Below are 27,991 nucleotides of genomic sequence, written 5' to 3'. Positions count from 1 at the left end.
GGGTCGGGCAGTGGCTGCCAGGAGCCGCCAAGGGAATAAAGCTACTGACTTCCTTTGACCCTCAAGAGCTGGGCCTTTTCCGGGGACTGGAAACAGAAAGTTGCTTCTCAACTCAGAATCACACTGGTTGGAAACCCAGACCCCAGGCCTCCACTCCCGACCTGCTGAATCAAAATCTCCGCAGCGAGGACCCGGAATCTGGATTTAACCAGGTCCTACATAGGGTAGGGAGGTTGGGGGAACACCGGGTTCGCTTGTTCTTTTTTTCCTCAACGCCCCCCCCCAACACACCCCCTCGTAGTGGTAGAAGACTCTGCACCCACTTTCCTCACCAGCGGCTCTCTAGCTTGGGGGAGTCCTTGGAGCTGGAAAGGCAGGAACACTTCAGTTCTTAACCTGAAGTGTAAACCGACTGGAAGCGTCGCTGCTCTTTGTAGGTTCCCCAGTAGGGGGCAGCCTCGTCCTTTGCTCCTGTTCGTTCCGCCAAACGGGTCCACGTGTTTTTAAATCCAGTTCATTTCTGCCGCAGTCTGGTTAATATCAGCTGTTCTAGAAAGCGGAGTTTGGATGCAGAGAGAAATGTCTCCTTAGGAGGAATGGGGCAGTAACGGAGCTCCCTAGAGTGGGATCATCTATGAGTCTCTAGTACCCCGTGCATTTACCATGCCTTATGATGGTAACCTGTTTCTAGATCGGACTTCCGTGTCATATGCATGGCATGTAAAGGCAGATGTTCTATATTAGCTTAGAATGTACTTCCTCCAATTCAAACTTCTTCCAAATCGGAACTATTGCTAAGTGAGTGCGAGGGAGTTGAAATGAGTAAGGCCAACAAAAGCTGTTTTACACAAGGGGCTTTCCTGAGCTAGTGTGTATTGTAATTTCTCAAGATAAAGCTACAACAATGAGCATTTATTTCCCATGGCACCTTCTTTCTGAGAGTGACTCACAGACCAAACTATGGTCACAGAACCCCCTTTGGGAAACACTCAGCTAGGGAAATAGTGTGACCTCCCCCATGAAGTTTGTGTAAGGTGGATGGTACAGAGCTGTTGGCGCTTCTGGTTTCTCAGCATGGCGATGGCAAAATCGATTAGGTCCGCCTTCCAGGAGAGGGATGGAAGAGGTCATTTGAAAAAGGGGATGGGGTGCCTGAATGGCTCAGTGGGTTAAAGCCTCTGCCTTCAGGCCAGGTCATGATCCCAGGGTCCTGAAATTGAGAGTCCTGGGACCGAGCCCGGCATCCAGCTCTCTGCTCAGCAGGAAGTCGGCTTCCTTCTCTCTCTCTCCGCCTGCCTCTCTGCCTATTTGTGATCTGTCAAATAAATACATAAACCTTTAAAGAAAGTGGGATAAAGAAATAAATTGCTGGGGGATATGTTAATGGGTATGTTTCAGGCGCTTGGTATTTTTTACCCCTTGGAACCACCCTCTGAGATATCAGTCTATCCCCATTTTAGAAAGAAATTGAAAACAAGTTATTCCAAAACCATATCCAGCCTTGAGTAGGCAGAAAATGACAGGGCTGATATTCAGAGTCAGAGCTTCCTTAGTACAAGGCAGAACCCAGCCCAGCACCACGGGAGCCCGCAGGACTTGGGCAGAACACAGGTTTTATTTCCAGGGTCCGCTGAGTAATAATGGTGAAACAGTAGTCCGCTCTCAAATAGTGAGCCCCCCCAGTGTCAGCTTTTGATGGCGGGCAGGAAATTATTCTTTTTCAAGATCTATATGGTTAGGAAAAATTGGAAAATTTGCTGGAACAGCATCAAAGCAGTGACTTCATGACTGACAATTTTCATAGCGTCTGAGTGGAGAGTCAAGTTTGACTTTGAGTTTCCTGGTTTCACCGAGTACCTTCAGGAGAAGGTACTGCCATTAGGCTTAGCAATGAAAGCACAAGGATTTTTTATTATTTTTTTTTCATTTTTCAAAATTTACCAAAATTTATATTTAGGGTTGGATAGAGAGACAGGGAGATAGAGAATGCACAGTGGGTGGGAAGGGGCAGAGGGAGAGGAGAGAGAGAATCCCATGCTGATTCCTACCCCAGCATGGAGCCTGACTCAGGGTTGATCTCAGGACCATAAGATCATGACCTGAATGGAAACCAAGAGCCCAGCACTTAACCGACTGAACCTCCCAGGTGCCCCTGGCTTTGCTGTTTCAATTTTATTTTATTGGAAAGAAAATAAGTTAGCCTCAGCTAGAATGAAACCAAACCCAAAAAAGCTATGGGATATTTGGGTGGACCAAACACAGGTGTGAAATTGGATCCTGATTCTGAATTACACTGATTGGGATCCCCGGTGCTACTGAAAATTATTGGCATAATAGTGTCAGCTACAGAGAAAATGTTCGGGGGTGGGGGGCGGGTAGAGAGGACAGGTGTGTTTCAGGACACTTGAGGAAAGGGAGATTTTGAAGATGACTCTGATGGGTCTTTGAACTTTTTCTCAGTTTCCGATCTTTTCTGCCACAGCCTACACAGACACAGCAAAAAGCTAGTTTATCTGCAAAATAGAGAATCTAAATGGCAGAAATACAGAGGGATTTCTACCGAAGACTCAGTTTCTGGAAAGCATTATGACTTTTCAGAAGCCTTATCAGAAGTCTCTCTCATGTTTCAAGTTCACAGTCAAAGAAAGGCTGAATCACTGAAGGGAATGAATCAGAAGTTAAAAATAACATAAAAAGTCTGTCCATTGAGCCTCCTCTTAAATGCTTGCTAAAATGTGTGTTCCCGCAGGGCTCCTATGGAAGGCCCATTTAAGTACAACAGAGAGGCTTTCTGGAGCTGGGGCGGGGTGGGGGGGAGTGGGCCGAGGGCGTGGGGAGTTCCTACTGGAGGAGGGCTCCTCCTATCCTCGGGCTCTTCCAGAATGTCTCTCAGTCTGCAGAGTTAGCCAGACTCAAAGCACACATGTCCAGGGAGAGAGCGAGTTAGCCCGCATCCGTGTCACTGTGTGAAACCGAGTGGGAAGTACAGCTGAAACGGAAGGATCAAAGATGAGAAGGTGGCCAAGGCTCACAGCCTCCACTGCTGAAAGAGCGAGCCTGGGGCTTGCTGCTTTCCTGCGTGCTTACGATGATTAACTAGCAGATATCAGAAAAGACTTGCTCGCTCTTAGGATTCAACAACTCTTTGGTGAGAGGCAGGACCCCATGTTAAAAAGAAAAAAAGCTTATTCCTGAAGTCATTTGTATGTCCGTTGCTTGAACCTGAAAATTCTTGATTCTCAGGATGGGTCCTCTAAACTCTTTACCTTTGTAGGCATTCACTCCTTCTGTGATCACCCAGCAGATATTTAGTAAGCTCCTACTGTGTGTCATGTAGAGTGTGAAATCTACAGCAGTGAACAAGAAGACAAAAACCCTAGCTGTCATGGAGCTTATGTTCTAATGGGAGGGGCAGACAAATAATATATAATATATAAGAAAATCACATATGAAATAGTGACCAATACAGAAGAGAAAAGGAAAGCAGGGATGAGGGATAAAGAAGTTTTGGGGCATGTGGTCTCCTTGCAAAGGGGACATTCAAGCACAGACCTCAGCAACTGGAGAAGTTAATTGTGCAGTAGTATGTGGAGGATTGTCTTCCAGGGCTGAGGGGAAAGCAAGTGCAAAGGCCCTGTGGTGGGAGTGAGCTGGCAGGTTTGGAGAGCAGAAAGGAGGCAGTGTGGCTGGAGCTGACTGAGCAGGCAGGAGAGTGATAGGAGGTGAGGTCAGAGAAGCAGTGGGAAGTGTGGCTTTACAGACCCTTGTATTCCTTTGACTTTTTCTCTGAGATATGAGCCTGCTGAAGGAGAATGTTATGATCGGCTCCTTAAAATATTGAGATCTAATTCACATATTATTAAATTCACCCATTCAAAGTATACAGTTCAGTGGTTTTAGTCTACTTAGAGTTGTGCACTATATAATTCCAAAACATTCTCATCTAACCAAAAAAAGCTCTAGTACTTGTTAGCAGTTACTCCCCATTCTTCCCTCCCCCGAGTCCTGGGAAATGACTAACCTATTTCCATCTCTGTGAACTTGGCAATTCTGGACATCTCACAAAATTAATTCCTATATTGTATGGATTCTTGGGCCTGGTTTTTGTTTCCCTTGGCATATTTTGAGGATTCATTCTTGTACCCTGCATCAGTACCTTAGTCTTTTTCACATCTGAATGATACTACTTCATATGGCTATACCACATCTGTTTCTCCATTCCTCAGTTGATGAACATTTGAGTACTTTCCACTTTAGAGCTGTTACAAATACTACTATAATAAATACTCATATGCAAATGAATAGATTCTTGTGTGTGTGAACTTGTTTTTAATCTCTTGGGTATGGATCTAGGAGTGCAATTGCTGAGTTATGTGGTAACTGTGTGTTTAACTTTCTGAGGAACTTGCCCAACTTTTTCCAAGCAGCGTACATCGGCAATGCATAAGGGTTCCAATTTCTCCATATCCTGCCATCTGCTTTTTTTTTTTTATACCATCCTGGTGGGTGTGAGGTGGTATTTAATTGTGGTTTTGATTTGCATTTCCCAAAGACTAACAATACTGAGCATCTTCTCATGTGCTTATTAGATATTTGCACTACTTCTTTGGGAAAATAGATCTGTTATCTTAAAATGGGGTTATTTGTGTGTATTCTTCATATATTTTAGATACTAGATTCTTATCACTTCGATGATTTGAAAATATTTTCTCCCATTCTATGGATTATCTCTTTTTTTACTTTCTTGAGGGTGTCCTTGGAAGCATGGAAGTATTTAATTTTGATAAGTTCCAATTTATGTATTTTTATTTTGTTGGTAATGCATTTAGTGTTATGTTTAAAAACCAATGCCTAATTTAAGGTCACTAAGATTTATGCATTTTTTAAAGAGTTTTATGGTTTTGGCTCTTACATCTAGGCCTTTGATCCATTTTGACTCATTTTTAATTTTTGTTTTAAGCACTCTGAGGAATGGGTCCAGCTTCATTATTTTGTATTCGGATAGCCAGTGGTCCTAGGACCATTTGTCAAAGACTGTTCTTTCCCCCCTTTGAATTGTCTGGGTACCCTTTTTGAAAATCTTTGTCCATAAGTGTGTGGGTTTACCTCTGGAGCCTTGACTATATTCTGTAGATCAATTCATCTTATGCCAATGCACAATGTCCGGATTACTGCAGCTTTTTGTATTAAGTTTTGAAACCTGGAAGTGTGAGAATCCAACTTTGTTCTTTGTTTTCAAGATTGCTTTGGCCATTCTGAGTCACTTGCATTTTCATATGAAATTTCAGGAACACTTGCCAACTTCTGCAAAACAGGCAGCTGAGATTTTGATAGAGATTGCCTTGAATACAGAAGTCAATTTGGGGAGTCTTGTCATCTTAATACTAAATTTTCCAGTCTAAGAACATGCAATGTCTTTCCCTTTACTTAGGTCTTATTTAATTTCTTGTAATGATGTTTTGTTATTTTCAGCATACAAGACTTATACTTCTTTTTTTTCATTTTTAATTTTTTATTAACATATAATATATTATTAGCCCCAGGGGTACAGGTCTATGAATTGCCAGGCTTATACACTTCACAGCACTTACCATAGCACATACCTTTCCCAATGTCCATCACCCAACCACCCTCTCCCTTTACCCCTGCCCCGGGCAACACTCAGTTTGTTTTTTGAGATTAAGAGTCTCTTATAGACTTGTACTTTTGTTAAATTTATTACTGGATATTTTACTCTTGTGTATTGTAAGTAGAACAAGGTTTCCTTGATTTCATTTGTGGATTGTTCATTGCTAGTATGTAGAAATATAAAAATTTTTTTGTATATTGATCTTGTATCCTATAACTTTGTTGAACTCCTTTATTAGCTCTAATAATGTTTTGTGTATTTTGTAGGATTTTCTATAAACAAGAGCATATCATATGAAAATGGAGATAGTTTTAATTCTTTCCAGTTTATATGCCTATTACTTTATTTCCTTGCTCAGTTTTCCTGGCTAGAACCTCCAGCACAATGTTTAATAAAAATGGCAAGAGAGAAGACATTCTTGTTTCTGATCTTTGGGGCAGGGAAAACTTTCAGTTCTTGCTGATTCAGTATGAAGTTAACTGCGGGTTTTTCTTAGATGCTCTTGACAAAGTTAAAAAAAAAATTTTCTTTTCCTAGTGGTTGTGTGTTTCTGTCATAAAAAAATGTTGCATTTTGTCAGATACTTTATTAAAATGATCATATGAGCTTTTTCATCCTGTATTTTATTAATATTTTGTATTTCATAGATTTTTTTTTTCATATGTTAAAGCAACATTGCATTTCTGGGATAAATCCTACTTGGTCATAGAGTATAACCCCTACTCTATGTTGCTGGAGTCTGTTTATATTTTATTGAGGATTTTGTATCTATATTCCTAAGTGATATTGACCTATAATTTTCTTGTGAGATCTTTATCTGTTTTTGTATCAGGGAAATGAGTTGGGAAGTGTGCCTCCCTCAGACATGTTTTGCAGGAGTTTTTAAGGATTGGTGTTAACTCTTTTTTAGTGTTTGAAAGAATTCACCAGTGAAGACATCTGGGCTTAGACTTTTCTTTGTTGGAGGTTTTTTTGATGACTGATTCAATCTCTTTATTTGTCATAGGTATATTCACATATTCTGTTTCTTCTTTTTTTTTAATTTTTAATTTTTTATAAACATATATTTTTATCCCCAGGGGTACAGGTCTGTGAATCACCAGGTTTACACACTTCACAGCACTCACCAAAGCACATACCCTCCCCAATGTCCATAACCCCACCCCCTTCGCCCAACCCTCCTCCCCCCCAGCAACCCTCAGTTTGTTTTGTGAGATTAAGAGTCACTTATGGTTTGTCTCTCTCCCAATCCCATCTTGTTTCATTTATTCTTCTCCTACCCCCTTATCCCCCCATGTTGCATCTCCACTTCCTCATATCAGGGAGATCATATGATAGCTGTCTTTCTCCAATTGACATTTCGCTAAGCATGATACCCTCTAGTTCCATCCACATTATCGCAAATGGCAAGATTTCATTTTTGATGGTTGCATAATATTCCATTGGGTATATATACCACTTCTTCTTGATCCATTCATCTGTTGATGGACATCTAGGTTCTTTCCATAGTTTGGCTATCGTAGACATTGCTGCTATAAACATTCGGGTGCACATGCCACTTCGGATCACTATGTTTGTATCTTTAGGGTAAATACCCAGTAGTGCAATTGCTGGGTCATAGGGTAGTTCTATTTTCAACATTTTGAGGAACCTCCATGCTGTTTTCCAGAGTCCACCAACAGTGTAGGAGGGTTCCCCTTTCTCCACATCCTCACCAGCATCTGTCATTTCCTGACTTGTTAATTTTAGCCATTCTGACTGGTGTGAGGTGATATCTCATTGTGGTTTTGATTTGTATTTCCCTGATGCCGAGTGATATGGAGCACTTTTTCATGTGTCTGTTGGCCATCTGGATGTCTTCTTTGCAGAAATGTCTGTTCATGTCTTCTGCCCATTTCTTGATTGGATTATTTGTTCTTTGGGTGTTGAGTTTGCTAAGTTCTTTATAGATTTTGGACACTAGCCCTTTATCTAATATGTCATTTGCAAATATCTTCTCCTATTCTGTCAATTGTGTTTTGGTTTTGTTAACAGTTTCCTTTGCTGTGCAAAAGATTTTGATCTTGATAAAATCCCAATAGTTCATTTTTTTCCCTTGCTTCCCTTGCTTTTTGCAATGTTCCTAGGAAGATGTTGCTGTGGGTGAGGTGGAAGAGGTTGCTGCCTGTGTTCTCATCAAGGATTTTGATGGATTCCTTTCTCACATTGAGGTCCTTCATCCATTTTGAGTCTATTTTGTGGGTGGTGTAAGGAAATGGTCCAATTTCATTTTTCTGCATGTAGCTGTCCAATTATCCCAACACCATTTATTGAAGAGGCTGTCTTTTTCCCATTGGACATTCTTTCCTGCTTTGTCGAAGATTAGTTGACCATAGAGTTGAGGGTCTATTCTGGGCTCTTTATTCTGTTCCATTGATCTATGTCTCTGTTTTTGTGCCAGTACCATACTGTCTTGATGATGACAGCTTTGTAATAGAGCTTGAAGTCTGGAATTGTGATGCCACGAACTTTGGCTTTCTTTTTCAATATTCCTTTGGCTATTCGAGGTCTTTTCTGATTCCATATAAATTTTTGTTAATATGATTATTTTTATCCTAACAAATAGGATTATTTGTTCCATTTCTTTGGAAAAAAATGGGTGGTATTTTGATAGGAATTGCATTAAATGTGTAGGTTGCTTTAGGTAGCATAGACATTTTCACAATATTTATTCTTCCAATCCAGGAGTATGGAACATTTTTCCATTTCTTTGTGTCTTTCTCAATTTCTTTCATGAGTATTTTATAGTTTTCTGAGTATAGATTCTGTGCCTCTTTGGTTAGGTTTATTCCTAGGTACCTTATAGTTTGGGGTGCAATTGTAAATGGGATTGACTCCTTAATTTCTCTTTCTTCTGTCTTGTTGTTAGTGTAGAGAAATGCAACTGATTTCTGTGCATTGATTTTATATCCTGACACTTTACTGAATTCCTGTACAAATTCTAGCAGTTTTGGAGTGAAGTCTTTTGGGTTTTCCACATGTAGTATCATATCTGCAAAGAGTGATAGTTTGACTACTTCTTTGCCAATTTGGATGCCTTTAATTTCCTTTTGTTGTCTGATGGCTGAGGCTAGGACTTCTAGTATTAAGTTGAATAGCAGTGGTGATAATGGACATCCCTGCCGTGTTCCTGACCTTAGCGAAAAATCTTTCAGTTTTTCTCCATTGAGAATGATATTTGCAGTGGGTGCCTTCAGGATTTTCTCTTTGTCACTAAGACTTGTAAATTTTACTATTAGGTGACAGGGTGTGGACCTATTCTTGTTGATTTTGAGGGGGGTTCTCTGCACTTCCTAGATTTTGATGCTTGTTCCCTTTGTCATATTAGGGAAATTCTCTCCAATAATTCTCTCTAATATACCCTCTGCTCCCCTCTCTCTTCTTCTGGAATCCCAATTATTCTAATGTTGTTTCATCTTATGGTATCACTTATCTCTCGAATTCTCCCCTCGTGGTCCAGTAGCTGTTTGTCCCTCTTTTGCTCAGCTTCTTTATTCTCTATCATTTGGTCTTCTATATCACTAATTCTTTCTTCTGCCTCATTTATCCTAGCAGTGAGAGCCTCCATTTTTTATTGCACCTCATTGATAGTTTTTTTTTTATTTCAACATGGTTAGATTTTAGTTCTTTTATTTCTCCAGAAAGAGCTTTTATGTCTCCCGAGAGGGTTTCTCTAATGTCTTCCATGCCTTTTTTGACCCCCACTAGAACCTTGAGAATCGTCATTCTGAACTCTAGATCTGACATATTACCAATGTCTGTATTGATTAGGTCCCTAGCCTTCGGTACTGCCTCTTGTTCTTTTTTTGTGGTGAATTTTTCCACCTGTCATTTTGTCCAGATAAGAGTATATGAAGGAGCAAGTAAAATACTAAAAGGGTGGCAAAGACCCCAGGAAAATATGCTTTAACCAAATCAAAAGAGACCCCAAATCATGGGTGGGGGGGAGAAAGGGGATTAAAAAGAGATTCAGAAAAAAAAAATTTTTAAAGAAAATGAATAAAGAAAAAATATAAAAAAGAAAAAATATATACATATTAGATAAACTAGTTAAAAAATGTTTAAAAAGCAAAGGGTAAAAGTTAAAAAAAATTAGTAGAAGAAAAAAAATGAAAAAGAAAAAAAAATTAAATTAACTGCAAGACTAAAGAATCATGGGGAGAAAGCCATGAGTTCTGTGCTTTGTTTTCTCCTCCTCTGGAATTCTGCTGCTCTCCTTGGTATTGAAACCGCCCTCCTTGGTAGGTGAACTTGGTCCTGGCTGGATTTCTTGTTGATCTTCTGGGGGAGGGGCCTGTTGTAGTGATTCTCAAGTGTCTTTGCCCCAGGTGGAATTGCACCACCCTTACCAGGGGCTGGGCTGAGTAATCCGCTCGGGTTTGCTTTTGGGAGCTTTTGTTCCCTTAGAGCTTTCTGTACAGTTCCAGAGGACGGGAATGAAAATGGTGGCCAGCCCGGAGTTGCCGAGAGCTTGGGCCCCACTCTTCAGTGTGCCCTCAGAGAATAGCGCCCAATTACTCCCTGGCCTCTGGCCGCACTCCGAGCTCACGGAGCCTGCGACCAGTTCCAGGTAACCCCGATCTGAGTGCTCACTTATCAGCTCTGTCTCTGTAGCCAGCTTCCCGGTTCTAATACCTGTGAGTTCTGCAACACTCAGACACCCTTGATCCTTCTGTGACCCTGCGGTACCTGAGGCCACGCTGACCCCACGTGGGCTTCACCCTGGTTTAGCCTCTGGAGCGACGTCCCTCAGTGGAACAGACTTTTAAAAGCCCTGATTTTGTGCTCTGTTGCTCCCCCGCTTGCCAGGAGCCAGCCCCTCCCCTGGCAGTCTATCTTCCCGTTGCTTTGAATTCACTTCTCCACCAGTCCTACCTTTCAGAAAGTGGTTGATTTTCTGTTTCTAGAATTGCTGTTCTTCTCATTGATCTCCCGTTGGATTTGTAGGTGTTTTCAATCTTTAGATAAGCTATCTAACTGATCTCCTGCTACCTGATGTAGTCTCAGCCTGCTACTTCTCAGCCATCTTGACTCCTCCCTTATTCTGTTTCTTCTTGATTCAGTTTTGGTACTTTGTGTCTTTCTAGAAATTTATCCACTTCATCTACATTATCTACTCTGATAGTTCATGATATTCACTTCCAGTCCTTTTTATTTTTTTGAGGTTAGAAGTAGTTATCTTTCACACCTAATTTTAGTAACTTGAGTTTTTCTGTTTTTTCTTATGTATGTCTAGCTAAACTGTTTGGAAGTTTTCCTTCCATTTTTATTTTTTCAAACTCATTTTATGAGGCCCACATCACCTTGACCCCAGCATCATCCTGACCCCCCAACGAGAAAAGACCCCACCAAAAAGGAGAAGTACTGACCAATATCCTTGATGAACACAGATGCAAAAACTCTCACCAAAATACTAGCCAGCAGGATCCAACAGTACATTAAAAGGATGATTCACCATGACCAAGTGGGATTTATTCCTGGACTTCAAGGTTGGTTCAACATCTGCAAATCAATCAATGTGTTATAATACATTAATAAAAGAAAGAACAAGAGGGACGCCTGGGTGGCTCAGTAGGTTAAAGCCTCTGCCTTTGGCTCAGGTCATGATCCCAGGGTCCTGGGATCAAGCCCCACACTGGGCTCTCTCCTCAGCAGGGAGCCTGTTTCTGTCTCTCTCTCTGCCTGCCTCTCTGCCTACTTGTGATCTCTGTCTGTCAAATAAATAATAAATAAAATCTTTAAAAAAAAAAAAAGAAAGAACAAGAACCATATGATACTCTCAATAGATGCTGAACAAACATTTGACAAAGTACAGTATCCTTTCTTGATGAAAACTCTTCACAGTGTAGGGATAGAGGGTACATACCTCAATATCATGAAAGCCGTCTATGAAAAACCCACAGCAAATATCATTCTCAATGGGGAAAAACTGAGAGCTTTTCCGCTAAGGTCAGGAACATGGCAGAGCTTTCCACTATCACCACTGCTATCCTGCATAGTACATAGTACTGGAATCCTAGCCTCAGCTGAATGAAATAAAAGAAATAAAGAATATAGAAGAAATTAAATAAAAGGCATCCAAATCGGCAAAAAAAAAAAATCACTTTATCTTTTCAAAGAAGCAAGTTTTGATTTTGATTTTTTTCTTTACTAATTATCCATTTATTTCTGCTCTAATATTTATTACATACTCAATTCTGTCTGCTTTGGGTTTAATTCTACTTTTTCTAGTTTAAGGTAAAAGGTTATTGATTTGAGATCTTTTTAAATATAAGCATTTATAACTCTAAATTTCTCTCTGAGACCTGTTTTTGTTGCATCCATGAACTTTGATATGTTGTTTTTGTTTATAGTCATCCCAATGTTTTTTCTCATTTTCCACTCTCCCCCCACTTTTTAAATATAATAGAACCTTTGCTAGCATGTTTCAAGTTTCATATTAGTTGGTTTCATCTATATTTTTCCAGAATTTAAATATTAGTATATGTATCTATTATTATGGATTTAATTTTTCCATCTATTTGGAGTAATTCAAAGAAGAGAAATGCCTATCCCTCTTTCCACACTGAATAGCACTATAGTACCAGAAAGGTGTATTTTCACCTGGTCATTCTCTAGGTAGCCTATGCCACCATTCATACCAGAATGCAGTTCTACCAGGGACTTGAATGAAGCCAGGGAGGAAAAATGATTGGTTTAGGCAATAATCTCATCCTTGACATCCATTGAAAGTAGATGTTCAAATCAAGGTCAAGATCACAATTTTAAGTATTCTCATCATTTGTTAGCAATCCAAAGAAGAGATAAAATTGCTGAAATGCCCACCATTTTCTAAATATGGAATGGTGTATGTTTCATAGTCCATTATTAATCTAAAAGAAACATTTTTTAAAGATTTTATTTATTTATTTGACAGGCAGAGATCACAAGTAGGCAGAGAGGCAGGCAGCGAGAGAGAAGGGGAAGCAGGCTCCCTGCCGAGCGGAGAACCCAATGCAGGGCTTGATCCCAGGATCCCAGGATCACGACCTGAGCCGAAGGCAAAGGCTTTAACCCACTGAGCCACTAAAAGAAAGGAGCCCCTAAAAGAAACTTGGCCTTACTTCTTGATCATGGCATCCCCTGGGTAATTTACCCTGTCACTTATTTATCATGGAAGAAGAGCTATAATAAGAGGCCATGTAAGAAAGGGCTCAGTCATTAAGTGTCTGCCTTTAGCTCAGGTCATGATCCCAGGGTCCTGGGATGGAGTCTCACATTGGGTGTCCTGCTCTGTGGGAAGCCTGCTTGTCCCTTTCCTACTCCCCCTGCTTGCATTCCCTCTCTCACTGTGTCTCTCTGTCAAAAAATAAATAAATAAAATCTGTTTTAAAAAGTCATGTAAGAAATAATCAATACTTAAGTAGGTCACACACAGCTGGCCAGAATCATGTTTTATTGTTATATGAGCACTCCTAACTAGTAATTAATCTATTAAGATCTTTTATTTCTTCATGATTCAGTCTTGGTAGGTTGTAGACTTCTAGGAATTTATCTATTTCTTTTAGGTTGTCCAAATTGTTCACGTAGATCTCCTTTAGTTCCCAATTTGGGATTATCTAGGATTCCTGGGTCTGGGTGCATATTTCCTTTCCTAGGTTAAGAAAGTTTTCTAGGTTAAGAAAGTTTCCAGCCATTATTTCTTCAGATTATCTAGGATTCATGGGTCTGGGTGCTTATTTCCTTTCCTAGGTTAAGAAAGTTTCCAGCCATTATTTCTTCAAGCAAGTTTTCTGCCCCCTTTTCTCTCTCTTCTGCTGGGAGTCCTATAATGCAAATATTTGTCTGTTTCATATTGTCCTTTAAGTTCCTTAGCCTACCTTCTGTCTTGTTCATTCTTTTTTTTTCTTTTTCTGCTCTCATTGGGTGAATTCCCCTGCTGCCTTCTCGAGTTCATGGAATTTTTCTTCTGCTTCATCTCCTCCACTGTTGAACCCCTCTATCATATTTTTCATTTCAGTTGTTATATTCTTCATCTCTGTAACTGCTCTTTGGTACTTTCTTATATTTTTCTATCTCTTTGTTGAACTTCTCACTGGATGAACCATTCTTCTCCTGGGCTTGGTGAGCATCTTTATGGCCATTAACTTGAATTCTGTATAGGCAAATCATAAGATTTTTCTCTTTCATTTGGGACATAGTCCGCCTTCTTCATTTTCCTTGACTCTCTGTGTTGGTTTCTACGCATTATAGAAATAGCCACCCTGGGGTGCCTGGGTGACTCAGTGGGCTAAAGCCTTTGTCGTCAGCTCAGGTCATGATCCCAGGTCCTGAGATTGAGCCCAGGGTCTGGGGATAGAGCCCAGAGCCCCACATCGGACTCTCTTCTCAGCAGAAAGCCTGCTTCCCCATCTCTCTCTCTGCCTGCCTCTGTCAAGTTAAAAAATAAATAAAATCTTTAAAAAAGAAAGAAAGAACGAGCCACCTTTTCCAGTCTTGAGGGAGTGGCCTTGTGTTGGAGATAAACCTTAGCATTCAACCCTTCCCTAACTCTTGGTTGTCTCTCAAAACTTTTTGATTGTCAAAGCAGCCTTCTTTATTCTTAGTGGCTCCCAGTAGTTGATTAGTTGATGGGGGTGCCTAGGCTTGTCAGGGTCCCAAGGGGAGTATCTCAGTCAGCACCTAAATTCGGCAGCTGGGAAGCCATACCCTGATGCAGAAAGTTTTAAAGTATGCAAATATACCTGCAGGAGAAGAATGGAAAATGGGTGTTTCTGTGTGCTCCCTCTGCACTGAGCCGTGGGGCAGTAGCTAGTTAAGTACTGTTTCTTTGAAAAATACCAGTAGAATTTTTATAGGAATGGCATTAAAGTACAGATTGCCCTAGGCAATATAGACATTTTAACAATGTTTATTCTTCTGATCCAAGAGCATGTAATGCTCTTCCATCTTTTTGTGTCTTCTTCAATTTCTTTCATGAGTGTTCTGTAGTTCCTCAAGTACAGATCCTTGACCTCTCTGAGCTGGAGCAAATAATCCTAAAATTTGTATGGAATCAGAAGAGACCCCAAATTGCTAAGGAAATGTTGAAAAAGAAAAAACTGGGGACATCACATTTCAAGCTTTACTACAAACCTGTGATCACCAAGACAGCATGGTACTGGCATAAAAACAGACACATAGACCAGTGGAACAGAGTAGAGAGCCCAGATATAGACCCTCAACTCTATGATCAGAAAATCTTCGACAAAACAGGAAAAAATATACAGTGAAAAAAAGACAGTTTCTTCAATAAATGGTGCTGGGAACATTGGGCAGCTATATATAGAAGAATGAAACTTGACCATTCTTTTACACCATACACAAAGATAAACTCGAAATGGATAAAAGACCTCGATGTGAGACAGGTATCCATCAGAATCCTAGAGGAGAACATAGGCAGTAACCTTTTCGAAATCAGTCACAGCAACTTCTTTCAAGATATGTCTCCAAAGGTAAAGGAAACAAAAGTGAAAATGAACTTTGGGGACTTCATCAAGATCAAAAGCTTTTGCACAGCAAAGGAAACAGTCAAAAAAAACAAAGAGGGAACCCACGGAATGGGAGAAGGTATTTGCAAATGACAGTAAAGACAAAAGGTTGATATCCAGGATCTATAAAGAACTTCTCAAACTCAACACACACAAAACAGATAATCATGCCAAAAAATGGGCAGAAGACATGAACAGACACTTCTCCAATGAAGACCTACAAATGGCTATCAGACACATGAAAAAATGTTCATCATCACTAGCCATCAGAGAGATTCAAATCAAAGCCACATTGAGATGCCACCTTATACCAGTTAGAATGGCCAAAATTAGCAAGACAGGAAACAACGTGCATTGGAGAGGATGTGGAAAAAGGGGAACCCTCTTCCACTGTTGGTAGGAATGCAATTTGGTGCAGCCTCTTTGGAGAACAGTGTGGAGATTCCTCAAGAAATTAAAAATAGAACTTCCCTCTGACCCTGCCATTGCACTACTGGGTATTTACCCCAAAGAAACAGATGTAGTGAAAAGAAGGGCCATCTGCACCCCAATGTTTATAGCAGCAGTGGCCATGGTCACCAAACTGTGGAAAGAACCAAGATGCCCTTCAACGGACAAATGGATAAGGAAGATGTGGTCCATATACACTATGGAGTATTATGCCTCCATCGGAAAGGATGAATACTCAACTTTTGTAGCAACATGGACAGGGCTGGAAGAGATAATGCTGAGTGAAATCAGTCAAGCAGAGAGAGTCAATTATCATATTGTTTCACTTATTCATGGAGCATAACAAATAACATGGAGGACATGGGGAGATGGAGAGGAGAAGGGAGTTGAGGGAAATTGGAAGGGGAGAAGAACCATGAGAGATTATGGACTCTGAAAAACAATCTGAGGGTTTTGAAGGAGTGGGGGATGGGAGGTTGGGGGAGCCAGGTGGTGGGTATTATGGAGGGCATGTATTGCATGGAGCACTGGGTGTGGTGGATAAACAATGAATGATGTTACACTGAAAAGAAAAAAAAAACTGTTTCTTTGCTATTGTCTGGTTGAACCTGTGAACACAAGCCCTGCTAGCTCCCAGAGCCTGGCAATCAAAGGGTGGCCCTTGGGTGGCAGCCTCAAAAACTGTGGCAGGAGGGATGCCTGGGTGGCTCAGTGGTTAAGTCTCTACCTTTGGATCAAGTCATGATCTCAGGGTCCTGGGATCAAGCCCTGCAGCGGGCTCTCTGCTCAGCAGGGAGCTTGCTTCCCCCCTTTCTCTCTGCCTGCGTCTCTGCTTATTTGTGATCTCTGTCTCAAATAAATAAATAATCTTTTAAAAATAAATAAATAAATAAAACTGTGGCAGCAGACATGTGCACACTTTTTTCCCTAGGAGATACCAACAACATGGAGTAAGGCAGAGGGAGAGTCTAAAGGCAGCACCCATTCTCTCTCAAGCAACAGCTATGCTCATAAACTAATAACCTCTCTCATACACAGACTTGGGGTGGTTCAGTTTGTTCCCGTCTGCTGTGCCCTGGGGTATAGCTTGTTGAGAACTCTCCATTAGTTCTAGTCCCTAGGGGACCCATAAACCTAAGCCTACCGACTTATATGTCCATGAGCAGCAGCTGCAAAAGCCTGCATGATTTCTTTTTTGAAATTATAAGCCCCTTGGGATTTCTTGTTTGACTCAATATTTATTTAAAAATGTGTTTCATTTCTACATTATTGTGATTTTCTCATATTCCCTTCAATAATTGATTTATAGTTGTGATTAAAGAACAAATTTTGTGGGGCACTTGGGTAGCTCAGTGGGTTAAAGCCTCTGCCTTTGGTTCAGGTCATGATCCTGGGATCCTGAGATCGAGCCCCACTTCGGGCTCTCTGCTCAGCGGGGAGCCTGCTTCCCCCCTTCTCTCTGCCTACTTGTGATCTCTGTCAAATAAATAAAATCTTTTAAAAAATTGTATAAATTTTGTTGCCTTAAATGTACTGAGACTTGTTTTACAGACTAACATATGATCTGTCCTGGAGGATGATCTACATCTATTTTTTTGGAAGAAAAGATACTGCTGTCATTGGTTATAGGCTTCTCCAAATGTCTTATGGTCTAACTGGTTGATAATGGAATTCACATATTTATTTCCTTCTTGATCTTCTGTTAGGGGCTTAGCCATTATTACAGTTAGGGATATTGAGGTCCCCAGTTAGTCTCTGAATTGTCTGTTTCTCTTTCAGATCTGACAGTTTTTGCTTCATGTGTTTTGAGGCTTTATTGGTAAATATGTGTACATTTGTAAATGCTGTATCTTCTAGTGGATGGATTCTCTTATTCTTATAAAACATTCTTTGTCTCTATTAACAATTAGTGTAGCCACTGATATCAGACAAAATAAAAACTAATAGAAGTTGTCAGCAGGAGGGGGAACTGTGTGCATACAAAGGGCAGAGAAACAGGCCATGGCACCACGGAGCTCACACAAGGGACACTACTCCCCATAATGTTTGGCTTTTAAAACCAGAGGTCATCCTGGGTGGCTCAGTCCATTTGGCATCTGCCTTTGGCTTAGGTCGTGGTCCCTGGGTCCTGGGATTGAGCCCTGTGTTGGGTTCCCTGCCCAGCGGGGAGTATGCTTCTCCCTCTCCCTCTGCTGCTCCCCCTGCTTGTGCTCCCTTGCTCTCTCTGTCAAATAAATAAATAGAATCTTAAAAATACATTAAAAACATACATACATAGCAGAGGGGCTGAATTCCACGAGTTTGGGACAGAATTTCACGAGTTTTTTTAAGTAGTGGGACATGGAACTTGGAGCTTTAAAAGTCAGGAAAAGTGACTCAGACACAAGAGTAGAGTATAAGCAACAAACACAAGATACTCACCTGAAGGGCCAGGTTCTGGTGAATAGGGGACACTGTACCTACTTTGTTGAGGGTTTTTATTGGGAATAGATGTTGCACTTTGTCAAACGCTTTTTCTGCAACTATTGAGAGGATCATATGGTTCTTTTCCTTTCTTTTTTTAATGCAGTATGCCATGTTGATTGATTTGTGAGTATTGAACCACTCATGCAATCCAGGAATAAATCCCATTTGATTGTGGTGAATGATTCTTTTAATGCACCACTGGATTTTATTGAGAATTTTAGCATCCATGTTCATCAGGTATTTTGGCCTGTAGTTTTTTCTTTTTAGTAGAATCTTTATCTGGTTTTGGTATCAGGGTAATGCTGGACCCATAGAATGAATTTGGAAGTTTTCTGTCTTTTTCTATTTTTTGGAATAGTTTGGAATAGGTATTTACTCTTCTTTTATTAATTCATTATTAGTGTATAGTTGCAACATATTTTTATGTATTAAGTATGTATCCTGCTTCTTTACTGAATTCTATTCTAATAGTTTTTCGTGGCATCTTTAGGGTTTTCTAATATAGTATGTCATCTGAAAATAGTCACTTTTTAACTTTTACAATTTGAGTGTCTTTTTTTTTCTTTTTTGGGGGGGCATCTGATTGTTGTGGCTAGGACTTCCAGTACTATATAAATAAAAGTGTCAAGAGTGGCCTTGTCTTTTTCCTGATATTAGAAAAACTTTGAGTGTGGTTTTTTTTAACATCATATTCCTACCATTGAGTATGATGTTAGTTGTGGGTTTGTCTTTATGGCTTTTATTATGTTTAGGTATGTTCCCTCTCTATGCCATGTTGAAAGTTTTTATCATAAATGGATATCAAATTATATGCTTTTTCTGCATCTATTGAGATGATTATATTACTTTTATTTATTTATTTATTTATTTATTTATTTAGTGTGGTAGATCATTTTGATTGATTCATGGATATTGAACTCTCCTTGCATCCCTGGAATAAATCCCACTTGGTCATAATAGATGATCCTTTTAATGTATTGTTGAATCAGGTTTGCTAATATTTTGTTGAAATTTTGTACAAGTGTTCATTAGGGCTATTTTTCTATAATATTATTTTGTTGTAGTGTCTGTGTATATTTTTGGCATCAGGGTAATGCCTCAAAGAATGAAATTGGAAGAATTCTGGGCTCTTCAATTTCTGGAACAGTTTCAGAAGTATAGTTACTAATTCATCTTTAAATGTTTGGTAGAATTTATCTGTGAAGCCATCTGCTTCTAGGCTCTTATTTGTTGGGAATTTTTTATTACTGTCTCAATTTCATGATTGGTATTTTTTTCAATTTTCTATTTCTTTTTGACTCACTCCTGGAAGATTGTACGTTTCCAGTAATTTGTCTAATTCCTTTAAGTGGTCCTATTTGTTGGCATATATCTGTTTCCTAGTAGTCTCATGATCTTTTGTATTTCTGGATTGTCAGTTGTAACTTCTCCTCTTTCATTTCTGATTTTATTTTATGTTTTTAGAATGAGCCTAGATAAAGGTTTATTATTGTATCTTATCCAAGTGCCAGCTATTAGTTTCATTGATTTTTTTTTTCATTGTTACTTAGACTTTATTTCATTTATTTCTACTCTCGTGTTTATGATTTCCTTCCTTCGACCAATGTTGGGCTTGATTTGGTCTTTTTCTCTAGGTCCTTTAGGTGTAAATTTAGATTTTTTTTTTATGTATTTTTTCTGTTTGTTTCTTCAGGTGGACCCATATCACCAAAAACTTCTTAAAACTGCTTTTGCTTCATCCATTACATTTTGGACTCTTTGTTTTCCCTTAACTTTGTCTCAAGATATTTTTTAATTTCCTTTGTTTTCATCATTGACTCATTGATGGTTTAGTAGAATGTTGATTAGCCTCCAAATGTTCGTGCTTTTTTTCCCTTATAAGTGAGTTTTCATCTTATTGTGGTCAAATATTGTCTAACATGTTGTTAAAATACACCGTTTCCTTTTGATTTTCTGAATGGATCTATCCTTTGATATATATAGGTTATTAAATTTCCTATTATATTACTGTCAATTTCATCTTTGTGCTTGTTCATATTTATTTTATGTGTTTAAGTGCTCCAATGTTGCATGAATCAATATTTACACTTGTTTATCTTCTTGTTTGATTGATCTGCTTTACCATTATGTAATCCCTTCTTTGTCTTGTGTTTATAATAAAGTCCCTTTTGTCTGATATAAGTACCATTACCTCAGCGCCCCCTCCCCCACACTTCTATTAACATGGAATATCTTTTTCCATCTTTTCACTTTCAGGCTGTATGTATGTATCTTTTGGTCTGAATTGAGTCTCTTATAGGCAGCATACAGATGGGTCTTGTTTTATTTTTTATTCATTTTATCAACCCATGTCTTCTGATTAGAGCATTTACACTATTTACATTTAATGTAAGTATTGATAGGTATGTACTTATTGCCATTTTATTTATTTTTTTATTTTGTTTATTTTAAAAAATTTTTAAAAATATTTTATTTACTTGACAGAGAGACAGGAAGAGAGGGAACATAAGCAGGGGAAGTGGGAGAGGGAGAAACAGGCCCCCCATCGAACAACGAGCCAGAGGTGGGGCAACATTCCAGGACTCTAGGATCATGACGTGAGCCAAAGGCAGATGCTTAACAACTGAGTCATCCAGGAACCCTGAAACTGATCATTATTTTTTAAAAAAACACAACCTCCCCAAATTCACCTCAGTAGGGAGAGAGAGTCTAAACAAACAAATTAAAGTGGAACAAAGAAATTAAAGAGCCCCTCCAACCAAAATGGCCCATACAGCTTTTCAGGGTATTTCCATCAAACTGTTAAAGAGTAAATAATGCCAATTTTTTTTATTTCTTTTCAGTGTAACAGTATTCATTGTTTTGCACCACACCCAGTACTCCATGCAATTTTATTTATTATTTCTTGGGTTTTCGTCATTCTTTTCTTTTTTTCTTTTGTTCTTTTCCTTGTGAATTATGATTTTTCTTTAGTGTTCAGCTTACCTTTTCCTTTATCCTGTGTCTATTACAAATTTTTGTTTATATGGGGTTAATAGACAGCATCCTAAATATATCGTAGTGTGTGTGTGTGTGTATATATATATATATATATTCATGTATATTAAGTTTGAACTTAAAAATAGTCTAAAAATATTTATTTTCACTTCCCTGGTACCCCCACACATTTTGTGTATATGTTATCATATTTTGCATCTTTTCATTTGTGAGTCTCCTGAACTAATTTTTTAGATTTTACTACTTTTAACTTCTAACTTTCATATTAACTTTAAAGTGTTGATCAACTCTATTGTATGTTTGCTTTTACTCATGAAATTTTTCTTTCATATTTTTGTCCTAATTATAACCATTTCTTTTCCACTTAAAGAAGTCCCTTTCATATTCTTTTAAGCCCAATTTAGTGGTGATGAACTCCATTAATGTTTGTTTGGAGAATTGTATATATCTCCTTCAATTCTGAATAATAAACTTGTTGGATAGAGTATTCTTAGTTGTAGATTTTTTTTTTCCTTTCAGCATTTTGAGTATATCATACCATTCCCTTGTGGCCTTCCAGGTTTCTTCCAGAAAAAAAAAATCAGCTTATAACATTATGGGGTTTCCCTTGTTTATAACTAGACACTTCTCTTGTTGCCTTCTAAAGTTCTGTCTTCATCTTTCATCTTCGACATTTTAATTTTTTTTTTAGATTTTATTTATTTATTTGACAGAGAGAGATCACAGTAGACAGAGAGGCAGGCAGAGAGAGAGAGGAGGAAGCAGGCTCCCCGCTGAGCAGAGAGCCCAATGCGGGACTCGATCCCAGGACCCTGAGATCATGACCTGAGCCGAAGGCAGCGGCTTAACCCACTGAGCCACCCAGGCACCCGACATTTTAATTTTCATGTGTCAGAGTGTGCACCTCCTTGGGTTGGTCTTGTTTGGAACACTCTGTGCTTTCTGAATTTTGATGTTTGTTTCCTGGGAAGTTTTCAGCTATTTTTTCTTCACATACGTTTTCTGCCCATTTCTTTCTCCTCCTTCTGGGACCTTGAACTGTGGTAGTTTGTTCATTTAATGTTGTCTAAGAAGTCACTTAAACCTATACTCCTTTTTTTAAATTCTTTTTTTCCTTTTTGCTGTTCAGAGTTAGTGCTTTCCATTACCTTGTCTTTCAGGTCACTGATCTGTTCTTCTGCATCCTCTAAACTGTTGATTTCCTCTGATGTAGTTTTCATTTCAGTTATTCTTCAACTTGGGTTCTTTTTTTTTCTATTTTCTCCTTATGTTTAAGTTCTCACTGAGTTGATACACAGCTCCCTCTATCCCAGTGAGCATCTCTCTGCCCATTACTTTGAGCTCTTTATCAGGCAGATTGTTTATCTCTGTTTTATTTAGTTCTTTTTGTGTTTTTGTCTCATTCTTTGTTTGGAATGTATTCTGTCTCCTCATTTTGCATGACTTTCTGTGTTTGTTTCTATGTATTAGGCAGAACAACTAATTATCCTAAACTTGAGGGAATGGTCCTGTGGATGGGCATCCTCTCTGTAAACTCTGTGTGCCTGGTGACTTTAGAGGGCTAGCTGGAGTTATGGCTGTTGTGTGCTGGTTTTTCCTTGGCACTCTATGCTGGAGCCATCCTGGTGGATGGTTAGAGCTGAAATAAGCATAAACTGGGGCAATCTCAGGCCTTGCTGTGCAGAGGGTGCCTTAAGAAGACAGATGAAGCAACAGTGAGCACAGCCCACTGTGCTGTCATTCTCCATTCTAAGCATACTCTGGCAGGATAAAACTAAAGCTTTTTTGTGTGCAGCTTGGGCAGCCCAAAGGATCTCTGTGCAAAGGGCATGCTGGCAGGATGACTGAACCTGAAGTGGGTGGAAACTGGAGTGTCCCAGGGAGCTCCCCAAATGGGCAGGCTGTCAGGTCAGCTGGAGGAGAGGCTTGCATGGACCCTGTGGCTCTGGAGCAGTTTGCTCGGGGGATGCTTTTGTAGGGCAGCTAGAGCCGAGGTAGAGCCCAATGCAATGGTTTAGGGTGTTCTACACAGGGTGATCCTCATGGGATGGCTGGAGTAAAGGCAGGTGCAGTCCAGGGTGTTCTAGGGGCACACATCCTGACAGTACAGTCTTTGTTTTGATGTCTATTTTGTCTGATATATAAGTATTGCTACTTCAGCTTTCTTTAAATTTCCATGGAATATCTTTTCCATCCCTTTGCTTTTAGTATGTATGTCTTTAGATCTGAAATGAGTCTCTAGTAGGTAGCATATATGAGTCTTGTTTTTTTTAATCCATTCAGATACCTTATTTTTTGATTGGAGCATTTAGTCCATTTATATTTAAAGTAATATCTGTACTTATTGCCCCTGTAATTTGGTGACTCTCTTTAGGGCTATGTTTGCATCCCTTTGGTTTTTTTGTGTATCTATTATACATATTTGTTCTGTGATATCATGATGATCACATATAATATCCAATGAGTATATATATGGGTAGCTGTCTATTTTATTGTTGATGGTTACTTAAGTTCAAGTGTGTTCTAAAAGCACAACATTCTTATTCCCTGCCACTTCTTTTTAAGTTTTTGACGTCCTATTTCTTGACATCCTATTTTACAACTTGTTTTGTGTATTCCTTTATAAATTATTTTAGGTTTAGAAGATTTTTTACTACTTTTGTCTTTTAGCCTTTATATTAGCTATACAGGTGGTTTATCTACTACCTTTACTATATGTTTACATTTTCCAGGTTTTAAAATTTTCTTGTTTCTAATAATGGCCTTTTTTTTCCAATTTAAAGAAGTTCCTTTAACATTTCTTGTAAGGCTTATTTGGTGTTGATGAACTTTTTAAGCTTTTGCATATCCAGAAAACTTCCTAGTAGAGCATGTTTGGTTGTAAGTTCTTTCCTTTTATCACTTTGAATATATTTTGCCACTCCCTTTTGGCCTGTGAAGATTCTGCTGAAAAATCAGTTGATAATCTTATGGGTGTTTCCTTTTATGAAACTAGTTATTTTTCTCTTGCTGCTTTTTCTCTAACTGCTGACACTTTGTTCATAATGTGTCTTGGTATGGGACTCCTGGTTTATCTTCTTGGAGACTCCCTAGTGTGATTCCTGGACTTGGATGTCTGTTTCCTTTAACAGGTTAGGGGAGATTATTATTCCTTCAATATTATTTCTTCAAATAGGTTTTCTCTTCCTTTATCTCTTTTTCTTTCTGAGGCCCCTAAAATATGAACGTTAAGTTGATACTGTCCCAGAGGCCTTTAAATTTATCCTCATCTGTTCATTCTTCTTTTTGCTGTTCTGATTGGCTAATTCCTACTACCCTGTCTTCTAATTTCTAATTTCTACTACCCTGTCTTCCAGATTGCTGATTTGTTCTCTGCATCATCTAATCTGCTATTCATTCCCTCTAGTGTATCTTTCATCTATTATCATATTTTTCAGCTTTAAAGATTCTCTATTATAATTTTTATCTCTTTGTTGATGTTCTGTGTTCACCCATTCTCTCCTAAGTTTGATGAGCATTTTAATGACCATTACTTTGAACTCATTATTGGTGGGCTGCTTAGCTCTATTTCATTTCATTTTTTCCCCTGAGGTTTGTCTTGTTCTTTAGTTTGGAACATATTTCCACATTTTTTACAAGTCCCTCTTTCTACGTATTGGGTAGGTGAGTTATGTTTCCTTAAAAGCTTAAAAGCTTTTTGATAAGCCTAGTTCTTGCCACAGTGGTTATCCACTATTTTAGGCAAACTTGAAGTAAAACAATTAAGTTTAATTGTGTTAGACAAGTGTTCCGGAAAAGAGACTTTTCTTACTCAGGGAAAACTCTGAGTGAGGGCAAATCAAAACAGCATTTCAAGTGGAGTCTTCCAGAGAACCACTAGATAGGTCACATAATGACAATTCTTTGAGACTAAGGCTTGGAAGAAGGTCTACCCATGTTCTGCCCTCCTATGGCTTCCAGACTGCTGGTTTTCATCATAATTTAAAGCTTTTTTAAGACCATCATGGAACTGGAAAAAGAAAGATGGGAGTAGTGGGAGTTAAAATGCCACAAAACTTTTTATTCTCACCTAAATAGTTGTTTTTGTTAAATAAATGCTCCCCAAATTGCTGCAAATCTTTGATCACTTTCCAGAGTTCTGGAAGAGTCAATTCTAACAATTTTTGCTGATTTTTTTTTTTGTTGGTTTTTATGGAGGAGAGAATTTTAAGAGGTCATTATTCCACCAATGTTACCTGATCATTTAGAAGTTTCTTTTTAGCTTTTCTTTGAAGAATGGACAGCAAATGGGCCAGAGTGGAAGCAGGGAGACCAATTAGGTTATTGCAGTAATTCAGATTATGTGATGGTTTGGGTTAATGTGGTAGCAGTGCAGATGGTCAGTAATGATTAGACTCTAAACATATTTGAAGGTACCTGGTTTTGCTGATGAATTGGATACGGCACGTGAAAGTCTCTGAGCAGCGTTTGAACAACTGGAAGGATAGAATGCCCAAAAGAGAAGACTTGAGAATAACAGTATTTTACCTAAGTTGTTGGTATATATTGTTAATTAGAAAACTTGACAAATGGGCCCAACACTGCACTTTTAGGAAATATTTTGAGTTGCCACTTTGAAGGCAAGGAGCTCACCTGTCTTGGGGGAAAGAGAACCAAGGTCTCCTTGAGCTCCAGTCTGTCCAAATCTGCCTTTCTGGGGTGATGGACAGCTCATATGGGATGTGGACTTGTGGATGGAAAATAATGGATGGATTCTCAAGTAGCTGCTCAGGGGAGTCATCCAAAGGAGCTCTTTAGAACAAAGGTAGAGCCAGGGCTGTAGCCCTTGATGGTGGATCAGGAGCCCAAACCAACCAACTTATAGACACCCACAGAAGGAAGAGGGATGGAGCCATATTGTGAGTGAGAAACAGGATATAGTTTCTTGATGATTGCTTCTTTCATTATTTTACCCCAGATATGTGGGATGTAGACATGTTGCCCCAGTGGTACAGGGTCAGGAAAAGTACAAGCTACTTGATGCCTTTTTCTTCCATAACACTTAACACAGGAAAGTGTCCTTACTACTTTCCTTATATATGTTTTTAACCAGACAGTGGGCTTTTGAAGGGAGACACTGTGCAGTAGTCTTCTCTCCATCCCCAGGGCCTGGTAGAATGCCTAGAACACAGTAGGACTAATATATATTTGTCAAATAATTGAATGGTGGCTATCCTGTGTTGTGGAACAGAGGCTAAGGAGAATAGGCAAAACAGGCAGAAATCTCAGGGTCTGGGTGAGGGTTCAGGAGAAGGTCGGGTGCTGAGGTCTCTTCCTTGAGTACATTACAAGAAGTTAGAACAACCAGAGCTTCATAGTTTTGCTCTTCCTAACAGCTTCCAAAGAAGACACCAAATTTGGGATTTTCTCAAAGTGCTACTTTTGGAAACCAACAAATAGTTTTGTTGTTATTGTTGTTGTTGTTTTTCCCCCTTTCCCTTTCCTTCTTTTTTCTGCCTGGGTTCTATTTAGGTCATAGATAATAATGAAACATCTTTGTACGTATGAAGGGGGAAATACCTCAACTTTCTGAGAAAAAAATGGAGAGTCAGAATCTTGAGGGTTGGGTCTTGGAGAGAAACAGTGACAGGAGGGGTTGTGTGGTATGTGGGAAGCTACAGTAGCTAGGTAGGTCCTCCAGTTACAGGCTGAGGGGCAGGCGGAGTGTGTGTGTAGGGGGAGATAGAGAGCAGTCTTGGGCCATCCAGTTTTTAGATCCATGACCTGAGTCACAGCTGTAGACCTTAGCTTGCTTCTGGCCCCAGAACTGAGGAGCAGAGAACAGGTAGAATAAGGGTAGCAGAGCTATCTGAAGGCAGGGGAGGAAAGGCTAAGCTAGGGCAACCACATCCAGCAAGAACACTCCCAACGGCCCCTATTCCATTACACCACACTGCTGAGAGGGGGGCCAGGATTGTTCCTAGAAGGCTAATGCTGGTCCCAGAGCTTCAATCCATAATTGGATCAGGAGAGACATTGTGTATAGGTCTCTCTGCTTCCAACGAGGAGCCTGGTAAAAGATATTCTTAAGAAGAGGAAGCAGGGGGTGCCTGGATGGCTCGGTGGGTTAAAGTCTCTGCCTTCGGCTTAGGTCATGGTCCCAGGGTCCTGGGTTCGAGCCCCACATCGGGCTCTCTGCTCAGCAGGGAGCCTGCTTCTCTTCCTCTCTCTCTGCCTGCCTCTCTGCCTACTTGTGATCCCTGTCTGTAAAATAAATAAATGAAATCTTTAAAAAAAAGAAGAAGAAGAGGAAGCAGCCTTGGATATAAGGGACTATAGAGAAGGAGGGAATTTAGGGGGATTAAAAACTACATAGTCAAATTTTAGCTTCTGTACGTTGGGTGTGTGAGTTGGTTCCCATAAGTTGGAGAAGTTACCTAGAAAATCCTAGAATCTGTAGCTGTTGCCGCCTCTAAGTACTTCTCCCTCTAGGGAGGAGGGTCCAGCTGGCCCCCAAACTTCCTTTCTCTTTCCTTGGGGCAATTTCTTTGAGCTCTGCTATATCTTCCCGAAATACCCGTATTATTACTCAAAAATAACCCTGCTACATGGGAATATCCAATATTAACTTTAGATTTTTTATTTTTTCAGAGTTGGAGGAATGCTAAATCCTTCAATTGGAGCAAATGGACTGAGCAGAGGGTCTTTCAGAGTTTCCGACTTCATGGTTTTCTAACAATAAAAATATACCCATCTGCCTTTTTTTTAATAAAGCTTTTTTAAAAGATTTTATTTATTTATTTGACAGAGAGATCACAAGTAGGCAGAGAGAGAGGGGGAAGCAGACTCCCCACTGAGCAGAGAGCTCAATGCAGGGCTCCATCCCAGGACCCCGAGATCATGATCTGAGCCAAAGGCAGAG

General features: G+C 39.5%; 1 protein-coding gene, 1 long non-coding RNA gene and 1 pseudogene across 7 annotated transcripts in view; 1 reads left to right on the top strand and 2 right to left on the bottom strand.

The window, feature by feature from the left end:
• The window catches only part of LOC309846291 (spermatogenesis-associated protein 31D1-like), a 911,407-nt pseudogene that overhangs the window by 242,705 nt on the left and 640,711 nt on the right, over nt 1-27,991 (bottom strand). The window lies entirely within an intron of this gene.
• Nucleotides 1-27,991, bottom strand: part of LOC309846378 (uncharacterized protein) — a 134,741-nt gene that overhangs the window by 101,901 nt on the left and 4,849 nt on the right. The window lies entirely within an intron of this gene.
• LOC309846412 lies at nt 12-27,854 on the top strand. Its single transcript, XR_014301927.1, has 2 exons — nt 12-212; nt 27,721-27,854. It is a non-coding gene; the product is annotated as an uncharacterized lncRNA (long non-coding RNA).

The sequence above is a fragment of the Mustela nivalis genome (genome assembly GCF_964662115.1).
Source record: "Mustela nivalis genome assembly, chromosome: 13".
NCBI classification, from domain to species: domain Eukaryota; kingdom Metazoa; phylum Chordata; class Mammalia; order Carnivora; family Mustelidae; genus Mustela; species Mustela nivalis.
Note: the sequence above shows the minus strand (reverse complement) of the source record. Positions and strands in the feature narration are given on the sequence as shown.